Source organism: Oratosquilla oratoria, chromosome 27 (genome assembly GCF_046742065.1).
Source record: "Oratosquilla oratoria isolate Oo_2021 chromosome 27, ASM4674206v1, whole genome shotgun sequence".
NCBI lineage: Eukaryota > Metazoa > Arthropoda > Malacostraca > Stomatopoda > Squillidae > Oratosquilla > Oratosquilla oratoria.
In genome coordinates this window covers 10,364,072-10,380,588 of record NC_134803.1, presented here as the reverse complement: position 1 = coordinate 10,380,588, position 16,517 = coordinate 10,364,072, and positions in this window count along the sequence as shown.

Below are 16,517 nucleotides of genomic sequence, written 5' to 3'. Positions count from 1 at the left end.
GTTAGGTTTGAATATATTCCGGGTAGAAAGAATGTTGCAGCAGATGCACTTTCTAGAAAAATCAGCCAACCAAAAACAAGGTTGATCAATTTTGTTTGTAGTATAGATGAGCTAGTAACCTTAGATGAGGAAATGATAATAAAGAAACAAAGGGATGATAAGACATGCGTCTCATTAGCCCAGTATTTGAGGAACCCAAGAGGAAATCCTCCAAATCTACCAAAAGGGTATAAGATAGAGGGATTTCATTTGATGAATGGACTTTTGCATAGAAAAAACAGTTGTAAGAGAGAAAGATATTTCTAGAGGCTCAGTGAATCTGTTGGTAATACCACAAACTCTTGTACAAGTTCACATCCTGGAAAGGATAAAACATATAGACAAGCACAACTTAAATACTTTTGGCCAATTATGAAGAAAGATATATATGATTATATTGAAAACTGTTTGAAATGTGCAAATGTGAAAGGAAATACACCAAAACCTGCTCCTATGTTATCATATCCCATTTCGCAGAAACATTGGGAATGAGTTCACATGTATACAATGGAGTTACCTATGACTGAAGATGGATATGAATATGTATTTGTTGCCATTCATTATTTTTCAAGATTTTGTATTTACAACACATTCCAAATAAGAAAGTTGAAACATTTGCTTCAGTAATCTACACCTAAAATCTTAGTTCCAGATAATGGAACTGATTTTAATAACAAAATCTTGGAAGAATTATGTCGATTATTTAAGATCCAGAAAATCAATATTTTAGTGAATCATCGGCAGAGCAATGGAGTTGTAGAGAGGTTAAATAAGAAAATTATTACATGTCTTAGAGGTATGATGATAATGATCTTAACAAATTGTTCAGATGATCTTAACAAATTGTTCATGATGATCTTAACAAATTGTTCACATGGTCGGTGAAATGGCAAATGAACTCCAATATCTCTAAGTGTAGCGTGTTAAATATAGGGCTACACAACCCCAAAAATAGCTACAGCTTAGATAACACGCTTTTAGAGAAAACTGAGTGCGAGAGAGACTTGGGAGTTCTATTGAGTCCGGACCTTAAAACCAGGAAACAGTATATTAGCGCCAGTAATAAAGCTAACAGAGCATTAGGTTTCATTGCTACAACGGTAACGAATAGAAGTTCAGAGGTAATTATTAAACTCTATCTAGCGATAGTTAGACCCATCCTTGACTATGCGGTACAGTTTTGGTCTCCGTCCTACAGAATGGACATCAATTCACTAGAATCAGTACAGAGAAGAATGACCAAAATGATACATGGACTCAGAAATTTACCTTACGAAGAGAGACTTAGGCACCTTAACTTACACTCTCTGGAAAGACGCAGAGTGCGGGGTGATCTAATAGAGGTGTTCAAGTGGATCAAAGGCTTTAACAAGGGTGATGCAAACAAGATCATCATATTAAAACAACAGGGCAGGACTCGCAGTAATGGTTATAAACTGGACAAATTTAGATTTAAGAAGGAAATAGGCAGGAATTGGTTTACTAATAGGGTGGTCGACGAATGGAATATACTTAGCAACTATCAGTTGTTTAAAGAAACGGTTAGACAATTTTATGGATGGGGATGATAGGTGGTGATGGATACGGAGCTGCCTAGTGTAGGCCTTATGGTCTCTTGCAGTCTCCTTCATTCTTTTGTTCTTATGTTCTTAAGTTCTTATGATAAGTCCTCATAGTATAACTTGGGATACTTGGATTCCTTGTGTTAAATGAACTCCAAACAACCAAATTAACATAGCAATAGGTGAAACACCTCATTTTATTATTTTTGGGAAGAACAAAATTCTTCCATATGAAATCTTGATTTCAGAGCAGAAACCTGTGTATAATATAGATGATTATATCTCAAATAGGATAAATACATTTCAAACTATACACCAAAGAGTTAGAGGGCATATAGAAGAGTATAACAAGAGATGAAAACGCAACAACACAAAATAGCACATAAAATAGAATTAAAAATAGGAGATTTAGTCATGGTCAAACTACATTCACCCTATGATAAATTTTCACCGAGGTACTCAGGTCCATATAAGGTAATCTATTTTGCAGGTGGAAGTAAATACAATATCTTACATTTAGAAACTAGGGAAGTGTCAATTAATCACTCAGATGGTATAAAGAAGGTTAGGATATAAATTGATGATGAGGATACATGTGATACTCAGTGTATTAATTTTAAAGAAACCCTAAACCCAGAAAAGTATACGGAGTATGTTGATAAAATATTTTGTGAGTTGAATATTAATCTTAATATATTTTTCAGATAGTATTCATATTATTGAAATGTATGATGATTGATTGTGATGGGAGACCTGAACTTCTGGAACCTTGGTGTCAATTAGTTGTACCACCTGGATCCCTGGTCAGACATGAAGACCTGGAGCCTTGGTCAGTCATGAAGACTCGGAAACTTGCCAATACATAAGGACAATACCAATAAGTATTGAACTAATTTCTTTGTAAAGCATTGAAAATTCTTATGCATTGTGTGCTCTAGACAAAAAGTGAATTAAGTGTGTGTGAAACAAAAATGAAATTAAGCCAAGACACTCTACAATGCTGTGGATATATATATCTTCCATAATATATTACCTATTTCAACATCTTTAAAAAGATGGAAACATTCTACATTGAAATCTAATGTTGTTGTTCTTAAACAAGCATCACAATAAGAAGGAGAAAGACATTTTCTGATTTTATTATTGGTAGTAGTGCAAATCTATTTTGACAACTGTTTTGTTCTTGTCTTTATGTTGTTTCCGACATATATCTGCTTGAATTGTTTTCTTTTTTATGCCGCTGACATTTATGCATTTTGGAAGTGTTAATTATTTCTTTGTTTATGTACGGGATATGTTTTGATGATACCATCCATATTACCAGTTTGTGCAGAAATAGTTTACTTAGCTTCTTGTATATGATATTTTCCAAGTCTATATTCTAGCGACCCCTGTAAGAGAGTAATAGAAAATAATTGGTCGGGACGACCAAGGATAGCTGCCGAGCCCAGTAAGAGGCTGGTAGATAAAGATAGACAAGGTAGATAGAGGGGTAGGTGGCGAAAATATATTTTTTACGAGTTAGATATTTGGTAAACATAAGCACCGAAGGAGTTGCATAATCTCGCTCACCGTCTAAAGTTTATAAACAACCCCTAGTGTACAGATTTTAATGCTGATGTGACAATATGTAAACTAAAGCATTTCAGCCTTCAACATCAAAATTGCTTTTGTAAGCAACATTGCTTAAGACGTTGTAACAGTCTTTCTGATTGGAGAATGGTGGAGGAGGAGAAAAAACTTATTGGTACATGGGAGAAAAGTCACACCCTCGGGGGAGCCACTTATTTGTGAAATTAAAGATCATTGGATTGATAAGGTAGTGACGTCGATACAGAGGTGGCTTAGTGAGTGGATTGAGGATCCCAGGCGGGAGTCCCTTGCTGTAAGTTGTCATGTCAACTGTAAAATTCAGAAGAAACGAAGAGAAAATTTAACTACGTTTAATTCACCACCATTAAGAAACATTGCTTGCTTCTATAGAAAGATCTTATGAAAAGACATACTCAAGTGATGGACAGAAATTGGAAGTGAAAGGAGAAATGCAAAACAATATAAGGGGAGAGTAAACAGAATTAAACCAGTAATTAGGGAGAGACATGGGAACTGAAAGTGAGAGGGGTGAAACTTTTGCTTCTTGGGTTAAGGCTATTTGATAGTAGCCTTTTAACATATCTATTTTAGATATGAAAGAGGCATAACTGTTCAGTGAGGGGAAGGGGTATGTATCCCGGACGGTGACATTATTTATCTTACGATAGCCCGTACACATACGAAATGAATTATCTACTTTTGGTACTAAAAGGCAGGGTGAAGCACAAGGGGAATGGCTAGGTTCTGACAAACCATGATCTAGGAGATACTGGACTTCTTTTCTAAGGATTTAAGTCTTTTCGATGTTTAGGGGATATAGACACTGTCTAATAGGAACTTGATTTGGGTATTTTAACTGAATGTTATGTTGGGAAACATTGCATAAGCCTGGGTGGTCTAGGGTAATTTCTGGAAACCGTTTTATGACACTGATTAATTAGTTTATTTACTTTTTAACTTGGGTGAAGCGGAGAGATACTCATCTAGGTGATGCAATGTTTCTCTATTGGAGAAGACACTGTTGGGCAAGGGAAAATCTGTAGTTGGGGTGCTTTCTTCATTCTCCGGCAATGTTACAGAATTCACAATAGCTATGGGCACAGTCCTACTAGCCTCCTCTAGTGGTCTGGAAAGGTAACGTTTGATAAGATTTATGTGTACCAGCTGCTGTTTTTTCCTTCTGTCAGGAGTTTCAATTATATAATTTAAAGGTCCTTGTTGTTCTAGGATCTTATATGGACCAAAGAATTTTTTATGAAAAGGGTTAGTTGATATAGGGAGAAAGGCTAACACCATATCTCCTACCTTGAAAGTTCTTACTTAAGAGGTTCTATCATACTCCAACTTACTCCTTTTCTGGAATTGGGAAAAATGGGCCTTGGACAAGGTTCTCACCTCCTGTAATTTACTTCTTAAATTTTGGATATATGTATGAACATTCGTTTTCTCCTGATTAGATTTGAACCATTGTTCTTTGAATAAGGTCAAGGGTCCCCTTAAGGATCGCCCGTATAATAATTCAAAGGGTGAGAACCCCATGGCCTCATGGTTAGCTTCTCTGATGGAGAAGAGAATCCAATCGAGATTAGAGTCCCAACTGGATCCTGTATCTAGGCAATATTTGCGCAGCATGGCTTTCAGCGACTGATGGTACCTTTCCACACAACCCTGAGATTGCGGATGGTAAGCGGAGGATGTAACATGCTCTATCCCTAACTCCGTAAGGACCTGGTTGAAAAGAGAACTGGTAAAATTGGTTCCTTGATCAGATTGAATTTGTCGAGGGATTCCTTTAGATGTAAACATTGACAATAGGGGTTTAATGATTGATTGAGCTGAAATTTATTTAAGAGGAAATGCCTCCGGGTAACGGGTAGCCACATCGACAATGGTTAACATGTATTCATTACCTTTCTTTGATTTAGGTAATGGTCCAACACAATCTGTTACTAATTTATCAAAGGGTTCCTCACTGATGGGAATGGGCTTAAGTGGGGCTTTAGGATTTTTTTTATTTGGCTTACCCGCCGCCTGGCAGACGTGACAGGTCCTGGTGAAGTTAGTTATGTCTTTTCGCGTTCCGACCAGAAAAAATTTATCAAGTACCTTGAGGTATGCTTTCCTCACTCCTAAGTGTCCTGCGAAACCATCATGAGCTAATTTCAATGCACTACTTCTGACAGAGCGAGGAAGTACAATTTGGTGTTTTTCTGCCCATGTCAGTAGCTTATTTTAGGCAGGTGGTCTGTATACTCTCATCAAGATTCCATCTTGAAAATAGAAGCAAGGGTTGGTGTCTATTTGGCTTTGGTTGTGGCTGTGTGTAGTAGATAGGAGAGTGTATCATCTTTTTGTTGAGCCTGGATGAGTTCATTCTTAGTTAGGGTCTTATTGATTAGATCCTCCTTACTAAAGGACGGAAGAGAGATGGGCAGAGACTTGAGTACAGGTGAGGAATTTGAGGGTGGAGAAGATGTTACCTTACTTTGGGATCGAGTTATAGCACAGGTAGGAAACAGGTGTGGAAAACACTCATCCAATTCAAGGGTGGGACTTGCAGGTAAAGGTTCACCTACTGTCCTTGGTGGGGGAAACGGTTAGGGTATCAGCGAGATTGTTACCCAACAGGAACTTTATCCCGTGAATAGGTAAAGATACGTGACGTACTGCTACTTACACTTGAGAAGTAAGGAATGCACATTCTAGGTAAACTTCTGCTAGGGGGTAAGAAGTTTGACTTATAAGATCAGACAATAAAACCTTTTCACCTGTAAGTGCATTGGATATATTGGGAGTGGCATTGGAGAGGAGAATTGACTGGGCTGCCCATGTATCCCTGAGTATGGTAACGGGGTAATTAGGACCACCTTTATGTAAAGATACTCTTCCTTGGAAAATGTATGGGTCAAAAGATAAGTTTATATTTGGTACTACGATGATTTTTAAGCTTATTTGAGGCTTTACAACGTGGATGATTACATTCTTGAATGGAGTGACCTGTCTTTTTACAATAACTACACTGTACTGGAAGGGAAATACGATTATAATTGATGTTACATCCTACTTTACCACCTGCTCCTTCAGGGCAATAACCAGAAGGGGGTCTCACAATGAGGCTTTGCCTGCGAGCTCCGCCTCACCACGTCTCTATCATTAAGGTTTGTGCGCCTACCAACTTTACCTCCTGCATTAAGTCTTTCTCCCTTCTCTCTTCTACATATCTCAAAAGGTGAGGGGGGAATTAACTTTTCCATTCCTCCATGACTATAGTATTGAGGAGTTCTGAAAAGGTAATTACATTTATAGCTTCTAACCATTTTTTACACTAAGTTTTTCTGAGGAAAATTCAACATAAGTTTGGGCATGGTATTTCGTTAAAGATCTAAATTTTTGTTTATAGACATCAGGGGTTAGAACATACGCATGTAGTACCTGTTTCTCAACGAAATCGTAATTGTCGGGTCTGCCTAAACTATTATACTCCTGAAGAGCTTTTCTTGATAATTTTGGGGTTGGTATTGAAAGCCAGTCATCTTTGGGCCACATCTGCTTGAGAGCTATAGCTTCAAAGGTTTTGAAGTAGTCGTCTACATCCTCTGGTAAAATTGCGAGGATCACAGAAGACAAATTACCTACATTAAGTCGTACTCCTTTCTCCTGAATGTCCAATTATCTTTCTTTGTTTTTCTCTTGTATTGTGACTTTCTTAGTCCTGATGTCTCTTTCCAGTGCTAATCTTTCTCTTTTCTTTTCTTTTTCGCATTCTAATTTTAAATTTTCAAATTGAAATTGATCTCTTTCCTTTGCCAATCTTTCTCTTTCCTATTCTAATCTTTCTCTTTCTAATTCTAATTCTTCTCTTTCCTTTTCCTTTTCCCATTCTAATTTTGAATTTTCTAATCGAAATTGATATTGTAATCTTAATTGTTCTAGTTGCATATTGTCTGCATGTTTGGTTGTCGGGGATTATTTGGTAGGAGACTGTTCAGGATAAAGGGACCTAGCCGTTGCTCCATCCTGGTCTTTATGGAATGCTAAACTGGGGGTAGTCAATGTGTCTATGCCTACGGTCTCTATTATCCCTAATTAAACCAGCTGTTCCGTCACCATTTTCTTTATTACGCTTTTTGTCTTGTAGGACTGAATGTCTATGTTATAGTAGGAGGGATTGGCCACAAAATTTTCCAAATTGAACATTTTGCTGGAGCTTGTGAACTAGTCGTAGCTAGCTGTTGATAGACTAGGACGTGTGAGTTTAAACAAGACTAGCCCTTCGATAATTTATACAGGCTCTCTGATTCCGGTTATTGTTATACCCATCAATCTAGCCTATGATTTTGTTCGTATGAAAAATTGCTCGTAAGAATATAAGAATATAAGAATGAAGGAGACTGCAAGAGACCATAAGACCTACGCAAGGCAGCTCCATATCCATCACCACCTGTCATCCCCATCCATAAAGTTGTCTAACCGTTTCTTAAAACAACTGATAATTTCAGCGCTCACTACATGGTTACTAAGTCTATTCCATTTGTTGACCACCCTATTAGTAAACCAATTCTTGCCTATTTCCTTCTTAAATGTAAATTTATCCAGTTTAAATCCATTACTGCGAGTCCTGCCCTGTTGTTTTAATATGATGACCTTGTTTGCATCACCCTTGTTAAAGCCTTTGATCCACTTGAACACCTCTATTAGATCACCCCGTACTCTGCGTCTTTCCAGAGAGTGTATGTTAAGGTGCCTAAGTCTCTCTACGAAAGGCAAATTTCTGAGTAAATATATAACATTTTGGCCATTCTTCTCTGTACTGATTCTAGTGAATTTATGTCCGTTCTATAGGACGGAGACCAAGACTGTACCGCATAATCAAGGATGGGTCTAACTACCGCTAGGTAGAGTTTGATAATTATCTCTGCATTCCTATTCGTTACCGTCCTAGCAATGAAACCTAATACTCTGTTAACTTATTCCTGGCGCTAATGCACTGTTTCCTGCTTTTAAGGTCCAGACTTACTAGAACTCCCAAGTCTCCTCGCACTTAGTTTTCTCTAAAAGCGTGTTATCTAAGCTGTATCTATTTTCGGGGTTGTGTAGCCCTACGTTTAATACGCTACACTTAGAGATATTGAAGGTCATTTGTGAACAATTTGTTAAGATCATCTTGCAGAATCTCTGCGTCGTCTCCTGACCTAATTAGGCGTCCTATTTTAGTGTCATCCGTGAACTTACTAACATCACTATTTATCCCATCGTCCAAGTCGCTTATGTACAAAATAAACAACAAGGGGCCCAAAACCGAGCCCTGGGGAACCCCACTAGTAACATTGCCCCACCTGGATTTTACTCCATTTATGGTGACCCGCTGTTTGCTGTTACTGATCCAAGCTCTAATCCATTCTAACACTTTTCCTCCTATGCCATGGACTTTGATTTTATTTAATAGTCTCTGGCGTGGCACCTTGACAAACGCTTTGCTAAATTCAAGGTAAATAGAAATTGATTTGATAGCAAGCGATACTTGATATAGAGACTTGAATGGATACTTGGATACTTGGATGGAATATTCGATTGAGGCAGGCATCCAACTAAGGATACTTGAATGAAATTAAATGAGATTTAGGTAAGGATGAATAATGCGATACTTGAGCGATAGTTGATACTTACGATACACGAACAAAATGGGTCTGGAGGAGTGGAAAGAAGCACTATCAAATCCTAACCACTAATAGAATCTATTAGTGTGGGCTGGACACTTAAATTGAACGAATTCTATATGGTTGCTAGTCCTGCTTATTGTAAGTAATTTAGCGGTGTGTACCAAACTGGCCGTTTATTCCAGCAAGACTTTAAACGACACCTTCACCTTTACCTTTACCAGACTCCTGTTAGGCGTCGCCGCCTGTCAATATGAGAGACCGCCAACTTCCCCTGTCGTCGAAGATCCGGTTTTGACGTATTTGTTCAAGCGTTGTGCCTCGTCGACGTAGCCCATCGCCAATATTCATTATCCATCTTTTTCTGGGTCGTCCAACGGGTGGCTTGCTGGTTGGTGTCCAATAAAGCCATTTCTTCGGGGTCCTCTCATGATCCATTCGTTCAATTTCCAAACCATCTTAGTTGTGCACGTTCTACAAATTCTAAGATACTCTCTACCTCGAACTCTTGCCTAATTACATTATTGCGTATGTGGTCAAACCTTGTAACCCCCTTGATGAGTCACAATGCTCTCATTTCTGCTGCTTGGACTTTGCTGCTGGTCTTTGTGGTCAAAGTCCAAGATTCACATCCATATGTCAATATGGGCCTAAGAATTCTCTTGTATATCACTATTTTAACCGTGGTAGGGACCTTTCGATCTTTCATCAATGGGTATAGTAGCCCTAGGTTTTGGCTATAGGCAACAATTCTAGCTTCTACTGCATTTTCATATTTTGCTTTGCTATCCTAGGTGACTCCTAAATATTTTACGGATTCTTTCTGCTGAATAGGTACCCCATTGATCTCCATGTTCAATATTTCTTCTCTCCTGCTTAGGCTACTACCATTATTTCAGTTTTACCAAGATTTGGCTTTAGCCCGTACTCTGTGAGTACTGCGTTCCATAGGTTTAAGGATTCACTTGCAACGTGTGAAAATGATTCAATGCTGAGTAGATCATCTACATAGGCAAATTCCATTGATTCTATAGGATCCCTTTCTCCTCTTCTGAATTGAACTTCCTTTGTCACTTCATCCATTAATATGATAAAGAGCATTGGGGATACCACACTACCCTGACGTACTCCAGATGATATATCAAACCACTGCATAGTCTCACCAATGGGCTTGACTGCTGTATTGTTGGAATTGTAAAGGCTCTTAATAGTTCTTCTCAGTTTTAGGGGTATTTGGTATTCTGCACTTTGGAGTACTGACCACAGCTTATCCCTTGGTACGCGATCAAATGCTTTCTCTAGATCTAAGAGTGTTACATATTTGTCTTTATCAAACTCCCATGACTTTTCGAGGATCATCTTTAAAGCAAAGATTAGATCTGAAGTCCCTCTGTTTGGTCTGAACCCATGTTGAGCCTCTACCAGTATGTGTTCTACTTTATCGCGCAGACGAGCCTCTAACACTCGTTCATATATTTTCCCTGTATGCGAGAGTAGAGATATACATCTGTAATTTGAGCATTCGGTGTGGTCTCCTTTCTTGAATACTGGGCATATTAGTGCAGTGGACCAATCGTTTGGGACTTCACCTGTGTCCCAGGCCTTACTGAGCAATTCTGTCAGAAGACTGAGAGCTATGCCTCCACCATATTTGAATATTTCTCCAGGAATGTTGTCAATACCGCATGCTTTATTATTCTTTATTTTAGCCAGTGCTTTCTTTACTTCTGATTCATTAATACCCTCCTCCTCATCAACCCAGTCGCCATTTGACTGTTCTTCATCTGTCCTCTCACCGTCCTCTTCTATATTCAACAAGCTGCTGAAATATTCTTTCCATATCTTGTCAATCTCTTCTGGCTCTGTAAGCAGATTTCCTTGAGAATCCTTTATTGAGTAGTTATACTCCCCGTTTCCCTTTCTATATGATTTAGCGATACTATACAGTAGTTTCTTACTATTCTGTAGGTCTTGCTCCAGATCTTGTCCTAGCTGTTTCCATGAGTCTTTTTGTGCTTTCCGTTTGATACTTTTAGCTGCGTCACTTTCTTACGTACTGTTGTCTTGCTTCTTCCGTTCTTCTTTTTATCCATAACCTATAATATTTATTCCTTTCTCGCACCGCCTCTTGTATCTCTTCATTCGTGTTTGCTGTTCGTTTCTTTTTGGATCCTCCTGTCCATTTCACTCCGACTACTTCTTCAGCAATATTGTTAATTTAGGACTGGGCAATTTTCCATTGCTGCTCAATGGTTTCCCCTGTTATTGTTATTTCTGCTAGTTTATCATCTGGTTCCTCTCTGACTCTTTGGTCCTTTAGGTTTCCAACCTCAATTCTCTTTCTTTGAGCCTACGGCAATGGGGTGGTATTGTGATATTTACCTTTGCTACTACTGCTCGATGATCCGAGTCTACCGATAGCGATGAAATAAATTTTACATCATGGATTAGACTTTTTCTGCTGGAAAGAACCAAGTCAGTCATAGAATTCTGTGTATAATATTCTTAAATGTGGTTCCACTCATACCATGTTCATTTGTGCGTCTCTTGGTGTTTGAAGAAGGTGTTCATAATGGACATGTTGTTCCTTACACAGAAGTATATTATTTTGTTTCCATCCTCATTTATGTCTCCGATACTGAATTCCCCCACCACTTCTCCTTTTCCCTTTCTTCTGAGTCTTACATGGCCATTAAGGTCTCCCATGATAAGGCTGTTGGCCCGGTTAGGCATTCTGCTGTGTCTTGTAATTCTTTATAATATCTTTCTTTTTCTTCTAAGTTCAAGCCCTGTTCGGGTGCGTAGACTTGGGTGATATCCAAACTGTAGTATTTTGTTTATAACGAGACGCTTATTATTCTGTTGCTTGCTAGGCCTATCACACCTTCTCGACCCTGCTGATTAGTACCTCCCACTAGTCTATTGCTCCTCAAAAGGGTTACAGGTCCTCCAGAACCGGCCCCGAGCAGGTTGGGACATGGTGTCGCACCTCTACAAGGTTACACAGACTCTTGTGACAGTGGAGTGTTGGTCTCTGCCACCGTGACACCCACAACGACACCTTCAAAATTAATTATCGTTGGTTATTTTCCGACTCTTAGTCGCTTGTATTAGAATTATGATTGCATTTAATACTGAAAAAGAAACGTTAAGGCACTGTTCTGAAAGAAGATGATTAATGAAAAGGAGGGAAAATGCATCAGACTATTGGTATGCCGAAAGACAGAGGACAGTGTTAACTACTTAATATTTCAGTATAAGATATCAAACAGAGACAATAAACTTAACAAAATAATACATACATACATACATATACCAAGGCTTTTTCCCCCTTACAAGGGAGGTAGCCAAAAAGGAAAAGGCATAAAATCATTCCCACCCATTCCATCCCTGAATACACTCCACACCCCTCTACCCTCCTTATCTTAGCACCTCCTGGATGACGGGGCATCCCTGCACCTTGTCCACTGCTCTGGGTCAGAAGCAGTGTCGCAAGACACAGCACATCCACAGCAAGGCCGCTTCATTAAATCGGTGACCCCCCCTCTCCGTCCCCCCATGCATAAAAGGAGAGGACGGGGAGAAATCCCTTCGGGCTGCGTCAAATTTTGCTCACACATACTACCTCAACCCCCATCCCCCCACCCATTCCACCTCATGCATCACAACATCATCCATATACAACCATTCTCCATTCACCCCTATCTTCTGTCCTCTCCCGTCCTTCCTCAACAGACATTCCCCTCTTCCCCAAAGCCCCCATCACCCCATCCATCCACCTCATCCTAGAACGTCCCCTCATGTTCACTCCCTCCACATCTGCCTTCCATACCTCTTTTACTAATCTTTCTGCACTCATTCTTTCCATGTGTCCAAACCATCCTAATACTCTTTCATCAACTCCCTTTCCACCCCTGTTCTTCTCCTCACCTCCTCATTTCTCACACTATCTAGCCTAGTAACCCCCATCATACTTTTCAAACACCTCATCTCAAACACATTCAAACTCCTTCTCTCTTCCTCTCTTATGTTCCATGTTTCTGCTCCATACAGTGCTGTTGGCACAATCACTCCTTCATACAGTCTCCTCTTAGCATCCATTCCCAAATGTCTATTCCTCATTACACTCTTCAATCCACCAAGGCATTTACTCGCTTCTCTCAATCTACATTCTACCTCCACCTTCACTCCACCTTTTCCTGCCACATTTGCACCCAAGTATCTAAAACTATCCACTTTCTCCAGTCGCTCTCCCTTAATGCTCACTTCCAGTCTACTGCCACTTTCACCCCTTGTACATCTCATCACCTTACTTTTACCCACATTTATCTTTAGCTTTCTTCTATCACATACTCTCCCAAACTCTGTCACCAACTTCCTCAGTCCCTCCTCCGATCCTGCCACAAGCGCAGTGTCGTCCGCAAACAACAGCTGGTTCACCTCCCACTTTTCTCCATTTTCTTTAACCATCTCCAATCCCTTGCATTTACCTCTCGCACAAAATAATATTAATAATATTAATCCTAACACATAATGCATACAAAATAAAGGGGGAATGAGATATGTAGAAAATATAGAACGGGCAAGACTGAAACCTGGCACGTCGAGTCGTCCAAGCGATAAAATTTACAATCAGAGTAAAAGGAGCTGGCAGCTATCTACTGAAATTTGGAAATACCTGGCTTGTATAGTAGATCCAGGCTGACGTCTTGGCCAGTGATTGGCTGCGGAACGACCCAAGTGGGGGAGGAGGAGAAGGCTGACTGCTTGTTCCTTCGAACAAATGGCGAAGTAGGAGGATAGTGGTAGTTGGAAGGGTGTTATTCAGGGGAATGGGTATCTTGACACCGGCTGGGGTATTGTATCAACTGGCTAGGGGTAGTATCGTGACATTATATTAATGATGAAGGATTTGTGCCCCAACAAGTGTTCAATTGCGACGAAACGGGGCTGTTTTGGAAGAAGCTTCCAAACAGTATCTACATCACTAAAGAAGAAAAAGCATTGCCTGGCCATAAACCCATGAAATATCGTCTCGCACTACTGTTTTGTGCAAATGCCAGTGGCGATTGCAAGATTAAGCCCCTGCTGGTTTATTATTCAGACAACCCCCGTGTGTTCGCAAGAAATCAAGTGCAAAAAAGTTCGTTACCGGTTATGTGGCACGCCAATACTAAGGCTTGGGCAACCCGGCAATTCTTCAAGGAATGGATTGAAGATATTTTGTCCCCCAAGTAAAAGAATATCTGAAGGAAAAGGGCTTGCCTGAACAGTGCCTTTTAGTGATGGATAATGCCCCTGCCCATCCCCTGCTCTAGAGGAAGAGCTATCAACTTCGTTAGACTTCATAACGATTAGATTCCTACCCCCAATACGACACCGATTCTTCAACCTGTGGATCAACAGGTCATTTCTATATATATTAAAAAAAAAAAAAAAAAAAAAAAAAAAAAGTACACACGAGCCCTTTTTTGCGAGTGTTTTAAAGTGACGAGTGACTCCAGATTGACCCTTATAACATTTTGGAAAGAACATTTCACTATCCTTATTTGTGTGAATTTAATTGATTTGGCCTGGGGTCAAGTGTCGTATCGTACTCTGACAAGTGCACGGCAAAAACTTTGGCCAGAGTGTATCCCAGAAAGAGATTTTGAGGAGTTTCAGCCCGACGCAAATCCTGCTGTCAAAGACGTCACTGTTATTGATGATATTGTGTCTATGAGCAAAATCATGGGCCTTCAAATTGAAGCAGAAGTCATACATGAGCTCGTTGAAGGCCACTCTGCAGAGCTCAGCATAGAAGAGTTGATGCACCTGCAACAACAGCAACAACAAGAATAGGTGGAAGAAATATAATCTGGAGAGGAGGAGGTAATGGAGGAGGCTTCGAGTGCTAAAATCAACGAACGGTGTGCTAAATGGACTGAAATGCTGGCTTTCGTTGAAAAATACCACCCTGATACCGCAGTTGCCAACCGTGCAGGGAACATTTTCATCGATAACGTCATGACATACTTCAGGAAAATCGTGGAACGCAGAAAAGTGCAACAAACACTTAATAGATTCTTCCTTAAAGATAAAAAAGACTACTCGATACCACGACAAGTCTCCAGAAAAAAAAAAAGACAACGTAGGGAAAGAATTCATGAAGGCCAATTGCCGAGTTGTTTAATGGAAGGGGACTCCCCTTCCAAGCAATGATTTCTTCTTCCTCTCCCCTCCCTCCACACCCAGCCCTTCACGTACGCCATCGCTTCGTAGACGATCAGGTATGTGACTTATTACAGTACAGTATCTACATGAACCACTCGCTAGTGGTTCATGTAGATACTCATGGCCACTTACCAGACTGGGACAAAGTAGAGGTGCTGCAGAAAGGACTTCCTACAAAAAGAAAAAGAAAAAAAGAAGAAGAAAAATAACCGAAGCAGCTTACATCGCTTCCCATCCAAACAACAATCACCGCGATGGGTTTATTAAATTAACAAAAACGGCCAGCCGCTTGATATTTCTCGAGGCAGAGCGTAGGAGGACGAGAGGTCAGGTCGATCATGGTGGAACGCGGATAGATTCGGCGGGTATTTAGGGTGTGAATTGTTTGAATGTGTATGTACTCTGAAGAAGTCCTGGTAAGGACGAAACGTCAGAATAAATCCCTAAACGGTTCCCTGTGTTTATCTCACCACCCATCCACTCATATATATATATATATATATATATATATAAACATATGTATGTATGTATCTTTATACAATTATATGTATGTATGTATATATGTATATATATATATATATATATTGTATACATATGAATGTATATATATATATATATATATATGTTTATGTATATATGATATGTGTATATATATATACATACATACATACACACACCCACGCACACACACACACACACACGCACACACACACACGATCGTCGAACTGACGGCGAAGATTGGAACTCCGGAAAAAACGCAATTTTCATGGACTTCAACGGCGAGGGAGTACCTGTGTTATATTAGTATGGAAGGAGAAAGATTGTGGTGTAGTGGGAAGGTAAAGAAAAAGAAGGGGAAGGATTATAGAGGAAAATGGAAGTAAATGAGAAAGGGGGCGAACGAGCCCCGGACGTCAGAAGGAATGTAAACAAGAGATGTGCAGACGACAGAGGTGAAGTCGAAGAAATCAGTAAAGGCATAAAAATGAGAAATTTAGATGAGAGCAGCGCAATAGAAAGTGGAGATAATTATTTTTATGGATTTAATGAGGGAGGAGATGACAACCTCCCCCGATTATCAAGTCTATATGCAAAACTAACAAAAATGAACGAATCATGGGAGGTTAGGTTTAGTCAACTTACAGTGATTACACAAATAGTTGTTAAATTGGAAGAACTTAAGAAGGAGAACCAAAACCTAAATAAAGAAATAGAAGAATTAAAATGACAGTTGAAAGAAGTAAAGGATGTGAATGAAGAATTAAACAGGAATAATAAAGAAAAGAACGAGTCCATAGCACAAGAAGTGAGTGGTTGGAAAAAGGTTCAGGAGAATAGCAAAATTAAATTTAGAGATATAGTGAAACAACAGATGAAGGGAAGAGATAGGCAGTATGTTTGTGAGAAGAAAGATGGATGTGCTGGCTTTGAGTGAAACTAAAATGAAAGGAAA